The sequence below is a fragment of the Oryctolagus cuniculus genome, chromosome 5 (assembly GCF_964237555.1).
Source record: "Oryctolagus cuniculus chromosome 5, mOryCun1.1, whole genome shotgun sequence".
Lineage (NCBI taxonomy): Eukaryota > Metazoa > Chordata > Mammalia > Lagomorpha > Leporidae > Oryctolagus > Oryctolagus cuniculus.
Window position 1 is genome coordinate 147621699 of NC_091436.1, and position 16979 is coordinate 147638677.

A 16979-nucleotide genomic window follows, 5' to 3' on the forward strand; every position below is an offset into this window, starting at 1 on the left:
TAAGGCTTAGGGATGAGATGAGGCCACTTCACACACGTGGAGTTGGAGGAGCTGCGAGATGACAGTTGGAGACAGCGCTTTCCGTCTTTGCTCACTCCTCATCCCCTGAAACGTTCCTCTCGACTGCTCGTCTCCTCTTCCAAGTCTTTTTCTCCTGAGTCCAGGGCTTTCTGACCTCAGGTCTTCTTCCCATCCGAGAAAGCAAACAAAAATAAAATTAAAAAGCATGTAGATGAGGAGGATTAATAATGTAAGTCTTGAGGCTAGCACTGAGGCATAGCTGGTAAAGTCTCCACCTGCAGTGCCAGCTGGTTCAAATCCCGGCTGCTCCACTTCCAATCCAGCTCTCTGCTATGGCCTGGGAACGCAGTAGAAGATGGCCCAAGTCCCTGGGCCCCTGTTCCTGCGTGGGAGACCCATAAGACGCTCCTGGCTTCGGATCAGCGCAGCTCTGACTGTTGCAGCCATTTGAGGAGTGAACCAGCGGATGGAAGACCTCTTTCCCTCTCTCTCACTCTCCCTCCCTTCTTTCCTCCCTCCCTCTGCCTCTCTGTAACTCTGCCTTTAAAATAAAATAAATAAGTCTTTAAAAAATAATGTCTCCCCAGAGAAGGTCTTTAATAAGACTTTTTTTAAAGTTTGTTTCTTTATTTTTATTTATTTGAAAGGCAAAATTACAGAGAGACAGAGATCTTCCATTCACTGGTTCATTCCCCAAATGCCCACAGCAGCCAAGACTGGGCTAGATCAAAGCCAGGAGCCAGGAACTTCATCCAGATCTCCCATGTGGGTAGCAGGAACCCAAACTCTTGGGAAATCACCTTCCACTTCTCAAGCACACTAGCAGGAAGCGAGATTGGAAGTAGAGGCAGGGCTCAATCCCCAGCTCTCCAATATGGGATATGGGCAACTCCAGCTGGGGCTTAACTACTGTGCCACAACACTTGCCCCTAACAAGAAGACATTTAACAAATGATTTTTTTTCTCCCAGAATTGGGGCCTCTGTACTGGGCTGTGACCAGGGATCAAAAGCTTCATCCAAAGGATTGCTGTGTTTTCAGCTTTTGTCTGCTGAGTAAAAAGGTCTGAGAAGGCAACATTGAAAGTTAAACTCTCATTCTCTCCTGAGGGCCGCCTAGTGCTGGCTCCACAGCACAGTTGAATCAGATCCATGGTTTTTCATGGTGTTGAGGTGCAGAACTCTTGCCAAAACAAGTCCCTTAGAAGTAGAAGCTGAGCTGGAGATTCTGTGTGAGTGACTTGGGGGAGGAGGCATGCCTGCAGAAGAGGAGTGAGGAAAGCAGACCAGGCAGCAAAAAGAGCTGAACAAGGATGTGGTGTCAGAGGTTAGCATCACCGAGATCCCAATGGAGTCCTGGAGCCAAACTACACCAAGGAGTGGACTTCTCTTTAGACAAAAGGCAGCCTTTTTAAAATTTATTTATTTTTTTAGAAAGCTTTTATTTAATGAATACAAATTTCATAGGTACAGCTTTAGGAATATAGCGGTTCTTCCCCCCATACCCACACTTACCCCAACTCCCATCCCACCTCCTACTCCTTCTCTCATCCAATCCTTCATTAAGATCCATTTTCAATTATCTTTATATACAGAAGATCAACTCTATACTAAGATTTTAATAATTTTCACCCACACAGACACACAAAGTATAAAGTACTGTTTGAGGACAAGTTTTACTGTTAATTGTGATAGTACAAATCATTAAAGACAGATGTCCTACATGGGGAGCAAGTGCACAGTGACTCCTGTTGTTGATTTAACAATTGACACTCTTATTTATGACGTCAGTGATCACCCAAGGCTTTTGTCATGAGCTGCCAAGGCTATGGAAGCCTCTTGAGTCCACAAACTCAAGTATTTAGACAGGGCCATAAGCAAAGTAGAAGGAGCTATGCCAATCCGAAGCCAGGAGCCAGGTGTTTCCTCCTGGTCTCCCATGCGGGTGCAGGGCCCAAGTACTTGGGCCATCCTCCACTGCCTTCCCAGGCCACAGCAGAGAGCTGGACTGGAAGAGGAGCAACTGGGACAAGAACCTGGGGTGCCAGCACCACAGGCGGAGGATTAGCCAAGTGAGCCACTGCACTGGCTAAGTACATCCTTCTTTGATGACCACTTCCTTCTGCTGGAGTATCATCTACCAAGGTCCTTCCTGTAGTACATTTTTTGCCACAGTGTCTTGGCTTTCCATGCCTGAAATGCTCTCATGGGCTTTTAAGACAGACCAGGAAGACTTAAGGGCTGATTCTGAGGTCAGAGTGGTGTTTAGGTCATTTTTCATTCTATGAGTCTACTGTGTGGCCTGCCTCCCATGTTGGATCATTCTCTCCTTTTTAATTCTATCTAAAAGGCAGCATTTTAAGCCCAATAAACAGGTCATTGGCTGAGGGTTACAGCTGGGGTTGTAACTTCTAGGGGAGGCAGCCCCATGCTTAGAGCATTTTTCTGGGCAAGGGAGAGCTGTGGGTCACAGCAACTGGGGATGGACACACCAGGCTTGGTAAAGGGAACCTGGACAGGGAAACAATGCTTTCTTCAAACAACACACACACATACACACACACTACACAGAAGTACACACACAGCAGATGCTCCTGAACCTGCTCCAAAGAAAAAGTTTTGACTCCTTACCACTCCAGTAGGGGAGAAAGTTCACCACTTTAAATGAGAAACCCATATAAGCAAATAGTAGACACTATGTTCAAACAGTTAACTTTTCAAAATGTTAGAAAAGTTAAGCTGATTAGATAAAAAGCATTATCATCCAGATGGAAATCAAGAATTTAAAGCACACTGATAAATCTCTATGAATAAAGAAAGAGTTGCAAAACTGAAGTTACATTTTGTAAGTACATGCAAAAAAATAGTGGTACTAGCTCATTATCAGACCCAATGTACCCTGGGAGCTTAATAAAAGTCTGTTTGATTGAACGAAATTGAAGTTAATATCTCCCATCCAAACATCATACACCAGATGTTAACATTTTAAGTTTTTATAAAAATACTTTAAAAGTCCAACAAAATAAGCAAACCAAGTGTGGGAGTAACAGTTTTCATGGATCAACCACCAGCCCCCTACCACTCCCAATCAAATTCTCCCCCAAGGATTCCATAAGGATCGCTTTACAGTCACATAGCACTCCAGCTTAGAGGATCTAAGTCATGAAGATAAAAACCACCTGACTGTCTTGAAATTGATGCTTCCCAAACATACGATCCCAGCTCCTTTCAGTGAACTATCAACATGCTCTTATGGGATGAATTGTAATGTCCACACTTCCATATATTGAAGTCCTCATCCCCAGTGGCTCAGAATTTTTTTAAATTTTATTTAAGTTATACAAGTTTTATATATTTCATATAAACAAATTTAAGAACATAGTAGGCTTCCCCCCCACTCTCCCTCCTGCCCACACTCCGACCTTTTCTCCTCCTCCCTCTCAGATTCCCATTTGTAATTTTTACATATGCTTAATGATTATATAGTTAACCCTACTCTAAGTAAAGGAGTTCAACAAATAGTATGAAGAGAAAGAGAACAAAACAAAACATTGTTCCTCAATGGAAGAGATTAGAGCTATAAACAATATTCCCAAAATGTCTATTTCACTCCAATACATTGACCTTACTTGGAAATAGGGTCTTCAGAGAGGTAATCAAGTTAAAATGAAAAAAATTTTTAAAAAAAGAAAAAAAATGAAAAAGAAAAAAAAAAGTAAAAGGCCAGCAGGCCGGCGCCACAGCTCAATAGGCTAATCCTCCACCTAGCGGCACCGGCACACCAGGTTCTAGTCCCAGTCGGGACGCCAGATTCTTTCCCGGTTGCCGCTCTTCCAGGCCAGCTCTCAGCTGTGGCCCGGGAAGGCAGTGGAGGATGGCCCAAGTGCTTGGGCCCTGCACCCACATGGGAGACCAGGAGAAGCACCTGGCTCCTGCCTTCGGATCAGCGCGATGCGCCGGCCGCAGCACGTCAGCCATGGCGGCCATTGGAGGGTGAACCAACAGCAAAAGGAAGACCTTTCTCTCTGTCTCTCTCTCACTATCCACTCTGCCTGTCAAAAAAAAAAAGTTAAAATGAGGTCACTAGGCTAGGCCCTTGTCCAATATAACCAGTGTCATCATAATTAGGGGAGGAAGCAGGCCTTTGGTTAAGACGCCACGTCCCACTGGGCAGCGTCTAGGTGTGACTCCCATGTCCAGCTCCCAACCTCTGACTGCAACTTCCTGCCACTGCCACTCAGAGAAGTGATGTGATTGGGTCTCTGCCACCCATGTGGGAGACCTAGCTTCTGTTCCTGACTCCCGACCTTTCCCCAGTCCAGTCCCAGCCACTCAGGCAACTGAGGAGTCAACAAGCAGATGGTGAGCTCCCTGTCTGTCTCTCAAATAAATAAGTACTTTTTAAAAAGGGGGGGAGGGGGATCTGGACACAGAGACGTACAAAGGGCAATGTGAAGACAGTGGGAGCAGGGTGTCATCTACAAACACAGGAGAGAGTCCTAAACAGACCTTTCTATTGCAACCCTCTGCAGGAACCAATCCTGCCTACATGTTGAGTTTGGACCTCCAGCCTCCAGAATTGTGAGACAATGGATCTCTGTTCTTTAAGCCACACAGCCCATGGCACTCGGCTGTGGCAGAGCCAGAAAATGAATGCCAAGTTCCATGCTTGGAGGAACACTCAGGGAGTCCAGCCTATCTGACAAAGTAAGACTTGCTGTCTCCCTATTTGATTTCAAAGTGCAATAAGTGAAGTCATTATTTAACAATAAATCATTTTGAACAAGAGCCTGAGATCACCAGAACACAATGGAAAGAAGAAGGGTAGGTAGAAACAGAATTATAATTTGAAACATTAGTGCTCTATGTGAAAACTCAGAAGGATCCAGACTTAATGAAGAAAGTATGGAGCTGTTTAGTATAATAGATTAGGCAAAAATAACAGACATGTGGGGTCTCAAAGGAATATATTTTTCCAGTGAATAGGGGTCATCGAAAATGTCAATCAAATAAGACACAAAAAGTTTCTTTATATGAAGACAAAGAGAAAAGAGATTCTGCTACCATAGTCCCAAAGTATAAAAGGGATGCAACTTAAAATAAATATCGGGGACAGTGCTATGGCATAAGAGACAATTCACTGCTTGCAGTGCTGGCATCCCTTACAGGTACCGATTCAAGTCCCAGCTGCTCCACTTCCAATCCATCTCCCTGTTAATAGCCTAGGAAAGGAGTGGAAGATGACCCAAGTGCTTGGAATCCTTCACCCACGTGAGAGACCTAGAAGAAGCTCCTGTCTTCAGATAGGCCCAGCTCTGGCCATCCCAACCATTTGGGGAATGAATCAGTGAATGGAAGATCTCACTCTCTCTTTCTTTCTCTGTAACCCTGCCTTTCATATAAATAAATAAATCTTTAGGAAAACAAAGAATAATATCAGAATCTATTAAATTCTTAGACTAATCTGTTCAAGAGTAACCTATACCAGAGGGGAACTCTATACCTAATCTCAATATATTATTTGTAAAAATTATGTATTTGAAAGAGACAGAACCACTAAATTCTTAAAACTATATTTATATTATATAATACACAAATATGATCAATATATACAGTTGTAAATAGAGCTTACACATAGTCATGCAAGCAAATGCATCAAAATAATTGTGATTGTCTTTGAGTTGTGGAATTGAACCATGATTTTTTCTTATTTTGTGAATTTGCTTTAGTAAAAGGCAAAAGATTTATATGATCTGAAGAGAAACCAGAATATTATTTTGTGAATTTTCTAAAGAATCGGCTTTTTCAAAAGAAAGACTGGCACTGTGAGGAAGTAAATAACAGGACGTTCTTTTGACCTTTAATAATTTCACTGACACATGGTAACTGTTCATATTCATGGGGTACAGTGTGACATGTTAATACATGTATAAAGTGTACTCATCAGATCAGCATGATTAGTATACCCAGCACCTCAGTTATCATTTCATGTACTGGGACTATTTAAAACTCTATTACCTATTTTGAAATATGGAATTACTTGTTACCAACAACAGTTATCAACTGTGCTATAGAGCATTAGATATTATGCCTCCTGGGACCAGCTTCGTGGCTCAGCAGGTTAACCCACTGCCTGCAAAGGTAGCACCTCTTAAGGGCACTGGTTCAAGTCCCAACTGCCCCATTTCCAATGCAGCTCTCAGCTAATGCACCTGGGAAGGCAGTGGAATATGGCCCAAGTGTTTGGGGCCCTGCACCCACATGGGAGACCTGCCTGGAAAAAGCTCCTGGCTCTGGCCTGGCCCAGTCCTAGCCATTGTGGTCATTTGGGGAGTGAACCACCAGATGAAGATTTTCTCTCTCTCTCTCTCTAATTCTGCCTTTCAAATAAAATCTCTTAAATGAAAAAGCTATTCCTCCCCACTAACTGCAGCCCTGTATGCATTAACCACCCCGTTGCATTTCCCCTCCCCTGCACACTCCCCAGGTTTGGTAACTACTGTTTGATTTTCTACTTTGAGATCACCATACTAGTTTTCATATATAAATGAGAACACACAGCATTTGCCCTCCTGTCCAAAATTAAATGGATGAATTTTTAAAAATATAAAACCTGAGGTCAACGCTATGCTGCAGTGGGTTAAGCCACTGCCTGAGCTCCAGCATCCCATAGGACTGTTGGTTTCAGTCCCTGCTGCTCCACTTCTGATCTACCTCCCTGCTAATGCACCTGGGGAAGCAGCAAAAGGTAGCCCAAGTTATTGGGCTCCTAAACCCACATGGGAGACCTGCAGGGAGTTCTTGAACCCTGGTTTCAACCTAGCTCAGCTGTGGCCGTTTCCATCATTTGGGGAGTGAACCGGCATGTGCAAGATTTCTCCCTCTCTCTCTGTCTGCTGGCAACAGTCACCCCAGTGATTCCACCTTGAGCAAAACCCTAACAGGTGATCAGAGACTGATTATAGTAAAAGAGCCAATAGAATTAAGGAGAAGAAAAATTAAAAAGGAAGAAAGACACATGGTCATGCTGAATTTGCAGATCTTTCAAATAATCAATCATTGCATGAAACGTTCACTTTTTCAAAAAACTGAAATAGACAGCAAGTTTCTGAAGTGATTTTATAAATTAAATATGGATTTGTTTCCCAAACCTAGAGCCAATATCAAAAAAGAAAATGTTAACTATCAATACGAATGCGAAGGAAGAAAAAGAAAGGAGAACGAGGCAATGAAGAATGGGGAGGAGAAAGAGGAAGGGAATCGAGGAAGGAAAAGTGAAATTAAAAATACCTAAATATAAATGATCACAGACGACCAAGTGAGGTTTACTCCAGGAATGCAAGATTGATACAGCCCAGAAAACATTAACTAGACAGAGCAAAGTCCATATAATTATGTGAACAAGTACACAGAAAGTATTTGATTCAATAATAATTTCCTGATTAAAACTCTATGGGTTCTTCTTTCTGTAAAACCAGAGGGTTGGTGATGAGCAGCAATCACCATCTTTCGTTTGAGTCTCGTGACCGTGAGATCAACCCCATGCACCACTCTGAGACCTGGGCGGGGGGGGGGGGGGGGGGGGGGAGTAGTAACTATCACACAGAACGTTAGAAATAGTCAGCCTAAGAATAGAAATATAGGCTGGCATTGTGGTGCAGTGGGTTAAGCTGCCATCTGCAGGGCTGGCATCCCATATGGGCAATGTTTCAAGTCCCGGTTGCTCCACTTCCAATCCAGCTCCCTGTTAATATTCCTGGGAAAGTAGTGGAGAATGGCAGAGGTACTTGGGCCCCTGAACCCATATAGGAGACCCAGAAGAAACTGGGCTTCTGGCTTCAGCATGACCCAGACCTAGCCATTGTGGCCATTTGGGGAGTGAACCAGTGTATGGAAGATCCCTCTCCCTCTCCCTCTCCCTCTCCCTCTCCCCCTCCCCCTCCCCCTCCCCCTCCCCCTCACCCAATCTGCCTTTCATATAAATAAATAAAGCTTCAAAAAAATAAAAACGTAAATATATCAAATTACCATTTGTCATTAAATCTGCTTAATATTCTACAGAAAACTCAATTATTTAAAATAAAATCAGACAAATACAGAAGAAAAAATAAAACATATTTACAAAATATTATAAATTCATTTCATAGAGAAGCAGGTGATAGAGAAGATTCATTGAATTGTCACATAAAGTGACATATTGTAAAAACAACCAATGAGGGACCGGCACTGTGGTGGAGCTGGTAAAGCTACCGCCTGTAGTGCTGGCATCCCATAAGGGCACCGGTTCATGTCCTGGCTGCTCCACTCCCAATCCAGCTCTCTGCGCATGCTCCGTGCACCTGCATGGGAGACCCGGAAGAGGCTCCTGGCTCCTCGCTTTGGATCGGTACAGCTCCAGCCATTGTGGCCAATTGGGGAGTGAACCAGAGGATGGAAGACTGATCTCTCTCTCTCTCTCTCTCTCTCTCTGCCTCTCCTTCTCTCTGTGTGTAACTCTTTCAAATAAATAAATATTTAAAAAAAAACCAATGAAATGAAGTCAGTACTTGTTCTAGAAACCAGCAAACAACAATAACCAAAAGGAATACAAATACGGAAAGGAGCCACTGTTTAATTAATATTATTAGGATCAGTATCTGTCAATATCAAGAATTATGTAAATTACTACCTTATATCATAAAACGAAATCTATCTTAAGAGCTAGAAGCTATCAAAGATTATTACAGCCATGGTGGATTGACAATCACAGTTGGTAATCAAAGATAAGATATAAAAAGAGACAAATAAGGAGCATAAGAAAATACAGTCAGACAATACACAGGTTTACTATTAAGGGAACTCAAAATGTAAATAAGCCTGGAATTCACCTTTTAAATTAGCTTGTCAATGTCAATTAAAATAAAGACTAGACCCAAAAAAATCTTTGCACAGACGGAGCCTTATCAGTCACATTAGCCTTGCTTGATTTGCTAAAAGAAGCCAAACTTAATTGGAATACCTGTATCAAAGAAAAGCAGAACTCAAGATCAGCCAATCAGATACAGCCAATAAAACTGCATAACTAGGGACATTGCAGCAGGATAGATGAAATAAGATAACTTTATAACTGTAACCGACCAAGTCCTTTCCTTACACAACTTCTGAAATTCCAGGAATGTGTGTCCTTGTGTTTCTTCAAGGGAGCCTGATGCCTCTTTCATTGGTTGCTCCCATAATGTGAATTACTATTTGCTCAAATAAACATTATGATGTGAACAGGATTTGCCTCCTCAAACATTTGTAGACATTTCCACCCCCAAAGTCTTAGATTAATAGGAAATGGATAAATGTTAGTGATTGATGGATTAAAGGTGGAGGCTTGATCCAATTGTGGCATCTGATGGTGAGGGCCTTTGGGAAGTGATTGGATTGGGTAGGATAGAGCTCATGATCTCACCATGGTATGTTCTCACTGTCTCTACTTCCTAGGTTGCCATGGGATCCTATTTCCACATGTGCTCTGCCATGGCCAGCCATGGTCAGACGTCAGACTAATGAGGTTGCCCAATCTTTTTTTTTTTTAATTTTTTTAAAATTTTTAAAAATTTATTTGACAGAGTTATAGACAGTGAAAGAGAGAGAGACAGAGAGAAAGGTCTTCCTTCCATTGGTTCACCCCCCTAATGGCCGATCCGAAGCCAGGAGCCAGGTGCTTCCTCCTGGTCTCCCATGCGGGTACAGGAGCCCAAGCACCTGGGCCATCCTCCACTGCCCTCCCAGGCCACAGCAGAGAGCTGGACTGGAAGAGGAGCAACTGGAACTAGAACCTGGTGCCCATATGGGATGCTGGCACCGCAGGCAGAGGATTAACCAAGTGAGCCATGGTGCCAGCCTCCAGGTTGTCCAATCTTAGACTATAAACCTACAAAACTATGAGCCAAACTAAATCTGCTTTCTTCCCCAGCAGTTCTTCTGAGGTATTTCAGTTTTTCAGTTAAAGAAATAAAAGGCTGACTAGTACATAAGCCCTTTACAATTCTATTATGTTTCAGTTTACCTTTTAACAAACTAAAGTCAATTTATGCTATAAAGATTCAGTATGTTGGGACTGTACACCGATAAGTGTGCTAACAATAGTTGGTAAGCTATGAAGTGCTTATGCCTTCCCAGAAAGCAATCTGACAACATCTGAAAGCATTGCAAAATGGTTTTTCGTGTTGTCGTGTTGTTAGTCTCATTTCCCCAAAACTCTAAATTTTTCAAAAAATGTATACAAGAATGTTCATGGCAGCACTTAAACAGCGAGAGATCAGAAGCAGCCCAACTGCTCAAGAGTGAGTGCTTAAGCTCCACACCAGGTGGAGCGCTCACCTACCCCCCCTGCCCTGTCCAGGGAGGGACTGACAACACTGCTCACCCCCTAACCCACCAGAGAAAACTAAAACTTCTTCCTTTACCCTGTTCCAGCCCTTGCCCATCTATTAGCTTCCCAACTGGTCTCTGCCTCCAATGCCATCCTCCTCCAACTCATTGTCCATGGTGCTGCCGGAGTGCTAACTCTGAAACCTGAATCTACTCAAAATCCTATAATGCCCAATGCTTTCCACAGTTACTCAGAAAAATAAAATCCAAACAGGAAGGCATCCAAAACTCTCCAAGATAAGACCCTACCCACCAGCTGTCTTGAATTGTCTGGACTGTTTTCAGTTGAGAGTCTACCATACTGAATACAGCCCCAATGCCTTCCTCCCATGCCCTCCCTCATCCTCCTGACAAATGCTCCTCATCATCTAACCTGAACTCAAACGTCACATTCTCATAAATCCTTCCTAATATAACAGGGTAGGAAGGCATGCACTCAGATATGCAAACATATAGGATTTTATTTATATTCTCTCTATTCTATTATTCCTGCTAATGATAGGGACAGTGGTGTGGGAGCATTCAGGTATGCCAATTAGAATTAATTGAGTCTCTTGAGGCTTAAACCTGTTCCTTTCAGGAAGATAGGGAAGTGTGTGTGTGTGTGTGTTGTTTTTTTTTTTTTTGGACAGGCAGAGTGGAGAGTGAGAGAGACAGAGAGAAGGTCTTCCTTTGCCGTTGGTTCACCATCCAATGGCTGCTGCGGCCGGCACGCGGCGCTGATCCGATGGCAGGAGCCAGGTGCTTATCCTGGTCTCCCATGGGGTGCAGGGCCCAAGCACTTGGGCCATCCTCCACTGCACTCTGGCCACAGCAGAGAGCTGGCCTGGAAGAGGGGCAACCAGGACAGAATCTGGTGCCCCGACCGGGACTAGAACCCAGTGTGCCGGCGCCACAAGGCGGAGGATTAGCCTATTGAGCCGCGGCGCCGGCCGGGAAGGTTCTTACTCCGTGTAAGACTGAGTTCCATTGCTTCAGAAGACAATTTCTTCCCCTACAAAGGGCTCTGGTGCACCCTCAGGGCTTTCCAGGATGCAAGGAAATCTGTGATGGTGGTAAGGCGATGTGCTTCCTCTTGGTCCTCAGCCCCTTTAACAGCCCTGCACTGGCATTTCTGGGGCTTCGGGATGCTGTCTCTGCCCTGCGCTAGCCGTGGGCACCTCTTGCACTCTCTCAGACCTGTACGTTTGGATCCGTCTTCTGCTAATGCTGTTCTTACTCCACCCATGTCATACTGGATGTGATGATTTGCTCTCCAAATAATGCCCAGAGAACCGTGAAACCTGCCTTGATATTCATGTCTGCTATAAACCCACTTGGACCTTCCCACACAGTTCCCCAGCCCTGGAGAGGGCAGAGACAACACTCACAGCTCAGCTTTCTCCTAGAGAGCGCCTCCACGTCAGCGCCTCCCAAACGCTGATGTGAATCGAGATCACCTGGGGATCCAGTTAACCTGCAGACGTGACCTGAGAGTCCGCTTTGCAATGAAGCTGCACTGGGCAACCTCAGCCAGGTGGGTCAATGACCATTTGTTGAGAAGCAAAACCAATCAATCCTCCTTTTCACTAGGTTGCATGCGTGTTCTCTCCTGCACCTCCACTCACTTTCCTGGGATGGTAACGGCAGCCAAGGTGCAGAGGAAGAAACAGATGAGCAGGGGGTTGGGGGACGGGATGCAACAGAAATGCTTCGCCCATATTATCTCAATTACACAGACCACCACCACCTTTTCCTCTCCTGCTAGAACCACCACTGCCCCTTTGGGACCCCTTAAAGATCATACAAATTGCATTCATTGCCCCTGTATTTGATTATATGTGTTTCTCCTAACTATACTATAATTTTCTGGAAAGCATTGAGCGGAATTCCTAAACTGGTGGCGACAGGCCGCATATGGCCCCACAGATGTTTTGTTTTACCCTCACAGTGTTTTTTAAATATATGAATTGCTTGCCAAATGTAAAGCACTGATTCTCAGCTCCAACCACACATTAGAACCACCTGGAAAACATTCCAAACAATGTCAGCGTCTGAGCCCCACCCCCTGAGTGATTCGGCTTTAATCTGTCCCGGAAGGGCCCTAGACATCAGTATTTGTTTTCAATAAACTGTGTTTTAAAACAGCAAACTACAGAACTCCTACAAAGACACTGCACAGTGCTTCTACCCACCCCACACCCAGGTTCCCCTCCCACTAACATCTAACATTACTCTGGTACATATATCGCAACTAATGAGCCAGTGTGGATGTGGCATTACTAACAACAGTCTTGCTTTATTCAGACTTCTTAGGATTTTCCTGAGTGTTTTTTTCTGCCCCAGGATCCCATGTGACCTGGTCTCCTGCGGCTGCTCCTGGCTGTCAGTTTCTCTGGCTTACTTGGGTTTGGGGAAGCTTGGTCCTGAGGAGTCCTGCTCAGGGATTTGTTTGCTGTTTCGCTTGGAATTCGACGGGGGCAGGCATCCATTGTTTGCATGAGGGGGTGTTGTTGTGGTTTCTTTGTTGTTTTTTCTTTAAGATCCCTTGGTTTTGGACCCATATTGTGACATAGTAGGGAAAGCGGCCGGCCGCCTAGGGCCCTGGCATCCCAAAGGGGCACAGGTTCCTCTCCAGATGCCACACTTTGGATCCAGCTCCCTGCTGATGCCCCGCGAAAGCAGTGGAAGATGGAAGTCATTGGGCCCCTGCCAACCACGTAGGAGACCTGGAAGAAGCTCCTGGCTTTGGATAGGTCCAACTCTGGCCTATCCAAAGGGATAGAAACAGAGAGATTGTCCATCTGCTGGTTCACTCACCAAATGGCTCCAACAGCCTGGGCTGCACTAGTCCAAAGTCAGGAGCCAGGAGCTTCTTCTAGGTCTCCCATGTAGATACAGAGGCCCAAGCACTTGGGCCATCCTCCACTGCTTTCCCTGGGCATTAGCAAGGAGCTGGATCAGAAGTGGAGCAGCTAGGACTTGAACCAGTGACCATATGGGATGCCGGCACTGCAGGTGGCAGCTTTGCCCATTATGCTACATAATATAGCTGCATAGCATTTTGCATAGCATCTCAGATAGTACTTGACACAAAGAAAGCACTTGATAAATATTTATTAAGAAAATATAAAAATGAATGGGTTTATTTATTTGAAAGGCAGAGTTACAGAGAGAGGGAGAGACAGAAAGCGATATAGCTTATATTTGACGGTTCACTCCCCAGATGGTGGCTACAGCCAGGGCTGGGCCAGGCTAAAGCCAGGAGCCAGGCACTCAATCTGAGTCTCCAACGTGGGTGGGAAGGCCCAAGCACTTGGCCATTTTTCACTGTTTTCCCAGACACATTAGCAGGGAGCTGAATTGGAAGCGGAGCAGCCAGGTTGAGTAATACCCACTAGGGTGCCAGTGTCACAGGCAGTGGCTTAACCAGCTGTGCCACAACATTGGTCCCAGAATGAATGGGTTTATAAAGGAATGAATATGTAGTTACTGAAAACGCCAGATTTGTAGGCTATATAATTAGGCTAAAATATTGGGGCAAATACCGTAGATTGACTTAATAGACATCCATTCTAACACTTTCTGTATAATAGAGGGCTGCAAGCTTGGAACTACATTTCCCAGGCTCCCATGCAGCTGGGCTTCCTCACCCAGGGAACTCCGAGGGAGGTGAGAAACCACATCAGGAGGAAGCCCTGTGTGGTGAAAAGGGTTTTTGCAACAAGCACAGTGATGGAGCCTTTTTGTTATTCTAAGACCAGCAATGTCTTGCCTGCTATAGAGGCAGTGGCTGGGTTCTGGGGCCCAGGGACAGCCCTACACTGAGCAGGCCATTTCTGCTGCACGGTTCTGGGAAGTCATCCCTTGAAGCATAGACTCCTAGTCTGTTCTTTCAACCTTCCCAGCAGTTTTTCTGTAGATTGACAGGATGGATTCTAATACTTTTGTACTTGTGATGAGCAATGTAATAACTGGGCAGAAGCTGTTAGTTGCCTGCCTAATATCAACTCAATTCTGCAGTTCTATACCTGGGAAGAGTCAATATATCGTGCTTTTAAAACACGGGCTCTAGTTCCATAGTTCCTTGGGGCAAACAGTGGCCAAGGAGAGGAAATGCAAGATTTTGGACAGAGCTACTGGGAAAGCTCTTTTAAGAGCTCAGCTCAAGGGGCCAATGCTATGGTGTAGCAGGTTAAGCCACCATCTGCAGCACCAGCATCCCATATGGACCCTGGTTCGAGTCCCGGCTACTCCACTTCCTATTCTGCTCTCTGCTATGCCCCAGGAAAGCAGCAGAGATGGCCCAAGTGCTTGGGCCCTGCACTCACATGGGAGACTGGGATGAATCTCCTGTCTCCTGGCTTCAGCCTGGCCCAATCCTGGCCATTTGAGAGTGAACCAGCAGATGGAAGATCTCTCTCTCTCTCTCTCTCTCTGTCTCTCTAATTCTAACTTTCAAATAAGTAAATAAATAAATCTTTAAAAGGGGGGGAGGGTCTGCTCAGCCAGCAAATGCTCATTTCACCTCCTCTTCCAGCTCAGGTGTGATGTTGTGGGCTTTAAAGATGTCTTGTAAAGATGGACGCCACTTGGTAAAGATGGCAGAGAAGAAAAACCAGGAGACCAGCCACTAATGCCCTGGTGGCACCATTTTACGAGCCCTTAGTACCTTTGTACTTCTGGCCATGTGAGAAAAAGAATAAGATTATTTTGTTTTACCTACTATCATTTAGTTGGGGGGGGGGTCAGTTCTTAAGAATTTAAAGCAGTCCTTTTGTATAAAAAATGATTTATTATTTATTTGAAAGGCAGCGTTAGAGACAAAGACAGAGACACAGAGAGAAAGAGACAGAGAGAAATACAGAGACAGAGAGAGATCTTCCATCTGCTGGTTCATTCCCCAAATGGCCACAACAGCCACAGATGGGCCAGGCTGAAGCCAGGAGCCCAGAACTCCATCCTAGTCTCCTATGTGGGTGATAGGAGCCCACTTGGACCATCTTCTGCTACTTTCTTAGGTGCTGGAGCCAGATCAGAAGTGGAGCATCTGGGACTCAAAGCAGCTCTCTGATATGGGATACTGGCATCTCAGGTGGTGGTTTAACCCACTACACCACAACACCAGCTCCATAAAGCAGTATTTTAATCATCTACATATATATGCAGCAGCTCCAGCAAAAAGGGGCACCAGCAATGCTGGCTGGCTTTTTCCCTGCCCAGTATCAGCTCCTCTGAGCCATCAGAAGTATCTCCCTGCACCCTCATAGCTGATTGAAGGTCTCTGGCCTGCCCAGGCGAGGAAAGTGAGTGGCATCCCTCTTATCAGACAAAGAGAGTTTAAATCAGCCCCTTTGTGTACTCAGCAATCCAGACAGTGCCCTTGGGACAGACTGGGGAAGGGAAATTGATCAAGATTCTGATTCCCGGCACATGAAAGAGTTATCTGTACCCCATGTTCATTGCAGCACAATTCACAATAGCTAAATATGGAATCAACCCAGATGTCCATCAACTGTTGACTGGATGAAGAAATTATGGCATATATACATGATGGAGTACTACTCAGCTGTACAAAAAAACCCGAAATCCTGTCTTTTGCAACAAAATGAATACAACTGGAAATTATTATACTTAGGGAAATAAGCCAGTCCCAAAAAGACAGATATCATATGTTCTCCCTGATCCGAGGTAACTAATAGAGTTCCTGGAATGTAATATATTGGAGTCAAATGGACATTTTGAAATTTGGTGATTGTTTACAGCCTTTGTCTCTTCTGTTAAGGAATAGTGGGTTTTTTTTTTCCTTTGTACTATTTGTTGAACAGTTTTCCTTAGAGTAGGGTTAACTTTATGATAATAAAGTAAACTGAAAGTAGATCTTTGTAAAAATTAAGAATGGGAATGGGAGAGGGAGGAAGAAGAAAGGTTGGAGCATGGGTGGGCGGGAGGGAGAGGTGAGTGGGAAGTATCACTATGCTCTTAAATCTGTATATATGAAATACATGAAACTTGTATAACTTAAATTTTAAAAAATAAAATAAATTCTTTATGTAGTTAAAAAATTCTGACTTCCAAATGTTAGTGAAAACGTAATTAAAGCACAGCTTTATTTTTGTGCAAAAAAAAATTGCAGTTTTTGATAATGTATGTTTTCCACAATGTTCAAGACCTCCTGTACATTGCATCCTAAATATTTATTGAGTGTCTACTGTGGGCCATGCATTGTCTAGGTACTAGGGGCAGCAGTGAGTGAAAGAACACATGCCTGCCTTTATAGGGCTGGCACAGAGCCTCTCATTGTAAATTACGAGTTGCTTCAGAATCAGCAAAGTGGAAGTGATTTCAGAGGGAAATGGGGATGGAATCTGCCCCCTGAGCTCAGCGAGTGAAGGTACAGCTACCTAAACAGAACTCTGTACCTTTCGTGGTGTGGGTTCACTCCCAGGCCAGCTGTCCTGCTAATCTGCATTCCTCACTGGGGTCCCAGCCACACCCAGGGCTCACCCCTCACCCTGTCCCTTGTTACTCTGTATATACAGCTAGGAGATTTACCCTCACACTCGGGATAGAAAAGAGT

The 16979-nt window shown here is 44.5% G+C and overlaps 1 non-coding gene across 1 annotated transcript; it reads left to right on the plus strand.

Moving 5' to 3' along the window:
* The first annotated feature begins 7497 nt into the window (after window positions 1-7497).
* LOC127493342 (small nucleolar RNA Z195/SNORD33/SNORD32 family) lies at window positions 7498-7581 on the plus strand. Its single transcript, XR_007923396.1, has one exon. It is a non-coding gene; the product is annotated as a small nucleolar RNA Z195/SNORD33/SNORD32 family (small nucleolar RNA).
* Window positions 7582-16979: the final 9398 nt, after the last annotated feature.